This window comes from Phocoena sinus, chromosome 10 (assembly GCF_008692025.1).
Source record: "Phocoena sinus isolate mPhoSin1 chromosome 10, mPhoSin1.pri, whole genome shotgun sequence".
Lineage (NCBI taxonomy): Eukaryota > Metazoa > Chordata > Mammalia > Artiodactyla > Phocoenidae > Phocoena > Phocoena sinus.
In genome coordinates this window covers 87,437,096-87,442,035 of record NC_045772.1, presented here as the reverse complement: position 1 = coordinate 87,442,035, position 4,940 = coordinate 87,437,096, and the positions used below count along the sequence as shown (strand labels likewise).

General features: G+C 42.1%; 1 pseudogene; it reads right to left on the bottom strand.

Moving 5' to 3' along the window:
- Nucleotides 1–983: 983 nt before the first annotated feature.
- Nucleotides 984–2,361, bottom strand: LOC116760815 (annotated as a pseudogene).
- Nucleotides 2,362–4,940: the final 2,579 nt, after the last annotated feature.

The window sequence follows — 4,940 nt, the reverse complement described above, 5'->3', positions numbered from 1 at the left end:
ATTTTATTTATTTATTTTTGGCTGCGTTGAGTCTTTATTGCTGCACACGGGCTTTCTCTAGTTGCAGAGAGCGGGGCCTCTTTGTTGCGGTGCACAGGCTTCTCATTATGGTGGCTCCTCTTGTTGCGGAGCACAGGCTCTAGGCTCATGGGCTTCAGTAGTTGTGGCGCATGGGCTTAGTTGCTCCACAGCATGTGGAATCTTCCCAGACCAGGGCTCGAACCCATGTCCCCTGCATTGACAGGCGGATTCTCAACCACTGCACCACCAGGGAAGCCCCTTTGCTCATTTTTTACTGGGATTGTCTTTTTGTCATTGAGGCGTTCTTTGGATATTAAACCCTTATCAGATATGTGTTTCAGAAATGCCTTCCCCCATTCCGTGGTTTGTCTTTTTCACTCTTCTGATAGTGTACCTTTTTTTCTCTTTTGCAATGTTTGTTTGTCCTTGTAGATATGCAATTATCATAGTTTACAGGACGTTTTTAATAATTAATTGGACTATAAGAAAAACCATACAAAAAGTTTGTACCACAAAATTATGTCCCTAGGGATTAGGGTCCTCAGTAACAGAAATAAAGAAGCTCGAAAGGGTCACTGCTCAGCAAGCTCTGGTAACTAAAGAGAGCAGAACACAATCTGCTATTTGTGGAAATGAGACTTCATAAAAATATCTTTCAAATATTCCGTATTACAAAAGGGAATGCCTATTAAAATGCCATTGTTTATTCTATATAAAATATCCTGTCTACCCCCTCAAAAACTTTTTTTTTTTGCTTTAAGATAAAGCAAAGGCCATATTCCTAAGATACACTTTGTGAAAATTATCTCAATACAAGATCCAAAGATTTCCATTATTTACTGTCCTTACTCAAAATCACCTGCATGTACCAGATGCAATTTTCTAAACTTCATCATCGATGAACCTATTCCAAAGCAGAATTCTTCAGCAATACAAAAGACACAGGCTAAAATAGTCCTCACAGTTATACTTTAAAATAGATGTATTCAAAATATAAATATAATAATTCTCCAGACCATTATTTTTCCTAACGACTAAACTCTAAATTAAAAAAAAAAAAAAAAAGGAAGTTTTCAAACCAATGATGTGTGCAGCCCATTCTCATGACACAGTCATTTAAACTTCTCATTCTGCATGAGAAAGTTTTATTCCCTTTGTCTTGCAGAATAATTTAGGTTCCCACCTTAGGCACGATTCACCAAGTAGAGTAAGACTACAGATAAAAGTGAGAAAGAAACACAGGCAATGAAGAAAACTTCTAAAAACAGATATCCCCAAGTATCCAGTATCATGCCAGCAATGATGGAAATGACTGCCAACCCATGATTCTGAATGGACTGCATGAAGCCGTATGCAGTTCCCAGTTGATGTTTGGGAACTACAAATGCCACCATTGGCCACAATGCACAGGCAGGCAATGAGTAGAGAGTCCCAGGAGACACATAGCAATCCAAGGGTTCCACAGCCTGAAGGCCAGCATCATATGGGAAGCAAGAGTGGTCACCACTGCACACAGAACCCAGATGATGTTCTTTCCTGTTTTATCCACCAGAAGCCCAAATATCGGGGACATGGGAGCTGATATTACATACACAATACTGTTAATAGCACTCGCTACCTGGGAGGAAAAGCCAAATTTCTCTGTAAGAAAGCTTTCCCAAGTCCAGTGAACGGGAACACAACAACATAATATCAGACACAGATGATGAATATGAGCCGCAGGGGGAAGGAGGGGTCCTTCACATCAGTTAACTTGATAACTTCACCTGTTTTTCCTTGCTCTTTACGAAGGATTCGTTCTGCTCTCTGATCCGAGTAAGCGAGGGCCAAGGCACAGACTGGTGAAAGAAGACATGTTATACCCCTGATCATAAGTGTGACCCCAAGGGCTGTGTGACCAGCAGAACCCAATGAAGCTTCAACCTTAGAATACAGCCATCCCATGAGGTTCATGTTTACTGTACTTCCAGTTCTAGCCATGCTAAGTTGGAGTCCAAACACCAAGTTTAATTCTTTGCCTTTAAACCAACTCACAGCGTATGTATTCCGGGCAACTGCTAAGGACTCCCCACCAATCCCAAACACAAACCTTCCAAATTCCATCATACAAAAAGCGGTGAAATATTCCACCCAGAGCAAAAACAACCTGTCCAACGCAAACAAAGCAACTAAACATAACGGCGCCCCATCGTATTCCAGATACGCAGTCTATCAAGAAGCCACCAAAGAAACACAAAACTACATAGGGCCAAGAATACCAGGCATACGGCAGCATGAATTTTGTGGGATTCACCTGCATATCCCGTTTAACCTGAGTCTGAAGGGCAGCGGGATTATCATAGCAAAAATAGCTGCCGAAACCAAGGAAGCAACAGCACCAAAAGCTGGTGCGCCAGGCGACTGGGGTCGCAGAGGGCCGGCAGCGCCCCGGGGGCAGCGGGGGGTAACGGGGGCGCCTCTGCTGGCCTCGTTGGGGCCGCCAGGCAGCGGCGGGCCAACGGGAGGCCGAGAGACGACAGTGACTCTTGATAGTGTACTTTTGATACACAGAAATCTTTCATTTTAGTGAAGTTCAATTTATCTGATTTTGTTGCCTGTACTTTTGGTTTCATGTTTAAGAAACCATTGCCAAATCTAAGGTCGTGAGGGTTTGCCCCTGTATTTTCTTCTAAGAGTTTTACAGTTTTAGTTCTTTATTTATTTATTGAAATATAGTTGATGTACAATGTTGTGATAGTTTTAGTTGTACAGCAAAGTGATTCAGTTATATATATCTATCTATTCTTTTTCAGATTCATTCTGTTAGATTATTATAAGATACTGAGTATAATTCTCTGTGCTGTACAGTAGGTCCTTATTGGTTATATATCTTTTATATATAGTAGTGTGTATACGTTAATCCCGAACCCGTAATTTATCCCTCTCCCCCTTCCCCTTTGGTAACCATAAGTTTGTTTGACGTGCCTGAGTTATTACTCAGCCATAAAAAAGAATGAAATAATGCCATTTGTAGCAACGTGGATGGACCTAGAGATTATCATACTGGGTGAAGTAAGTCAGGCAGAGAAAGACAAATATCATACGATATCGCTTATATGTGGAATCTTAAAAACTGATACAAATGAAGTTATTTATAGTTTCAGTTCTTAAACTTAAGTATTTGATCCACTTTGAGTTAATTTTTGTGTATTCTGAGTTAGAGGTTCAACCTTATTCTTTTGTATGTGGATATCCAGTTGTCCCAACATCACTTATTGAAGAGACTGTTCATTCCCTATTGAATAGACTTGGTACCATTGTCAAAAACTATCAATGTATGAATTTATTACTGGACTCCATTGATTTATATGTCTACCTTTATACCAGTACTGCCTTGTCTTGATTACTGTACCTTTGTAGTAAGTTTGAAATCAGGAAGTATGAGTCCTCCAACTTTATTTCACATATAGCTTTTAATTAATGATTTATAACCACCAGACTTTCATTCTTTTTCTCCAGAGCATAAATTCTCAGAAACTGCTCTAATTATATTTTTCTTAGAATGTCTATTTCCTCAAATTCTCCGAGTCCTGATACATTGCACCTGCTAAACCGTTTCTTCCCGCTGGTGTACCATCCCAGTTCACCACGGGTGAAAATAACAATTGCACTGTCTACTTCGATCCAGGTTTCTTAGAATCTAGTTTTATAATATTCTTCTGGCTCCTTCTGGTCCATGTTGAGTAGGTGGAGGGCAGGTAAGAGGACCTGGAGTTACCTGCGATCCACCACCAGTGATGGGGTTCTCATTGCTAGTCAGCCGGAGAATATTCAAATACCAAAACCTCATCTTCGTATTTGCTTTCTCAGAGGGTACTGGTACTAACTGAAGCTGACTCTGAGACAGACATTAGTGTGCAGGGAACTTATTAGGGGCCCAGTATTTGTTGGGGAAGGAAAGGAAGAGGCATTGGGCAGAGGCAGAAATTGGGCTGTGATGCAGTCTCCACGTAGCCTCAGCCAACTTCACGGGGAGCTCAGAAGCTGGGGAGGCCCTGCAGAGTTGCCCCGAGTTGGGGTGAGAGAGTCAGTAAACTTGTGTACGGACTGGTCGTCTTATGGGCTTCTGTTTATGGGGGGATGCAGCTGTCTTCAGCTGAAGGCAGTTCCTGGAGAGGGCTGAGAGTTGAGGAATCTGCCAGCAGCTCTTACAGCCACTGAGAAATAAGCCCTTCAGCCCTGCAAAGGGGATCTGAACGCTTATCACAGAGCCCACCGTCAGAATCTGTCAACCAAGAAATAGAATTCCAGTGATATGTCGGAGACAGTTACAGGCTTTTGGCATCCTCTTATTTTCCCAGTGATATGAAAGAGGGGGTTGGAGAGCAGGAAGGCATTAAGCACTGGAGGTAGTACAGGACCAAATGCAGGGGGATTGTAGAGAAGGCTAAAGCTGCTGAGGGGAGAGAAGACAGTTCTCTGATTCCATGATTGCATCCAGGATCTGCTTCCACTCAACTGTGAAGAAATGGAAGCAGAAGGCTATATTTAATTTAATATAATTTTTAAATTTTTTGCCTTTACACAGCAGAAATTTATCTCCTCACAGTTCTGGAGGCCAGAAATCCAAAGTCAAGGTGTCACCAGGGCTGTTCTCCCTCCGAGGGCTCTAGGGGAAGATCCTTCCTTGCCTCTTCCAGCTACTGGTGGCTCCAGGTATTCTTTGGCTTGTGGCTGTGTCACCATCTTCTGGCCTTCTCCTCTCTATTTTCTCCTCTTCTGTTTCCACTTCGATATGGTTTTCTTCTCATTGGTCTGATGTGTAGTCATTGCTCGGTCAGCCTTTAGGTTTTTTTCAGAGGTAGTTGTTCCATATGTAGCTGTAGACCTGGTGTATCCATGAGAGAAAGTGAGTTCAGGATCTTTCTACATTGCCACCT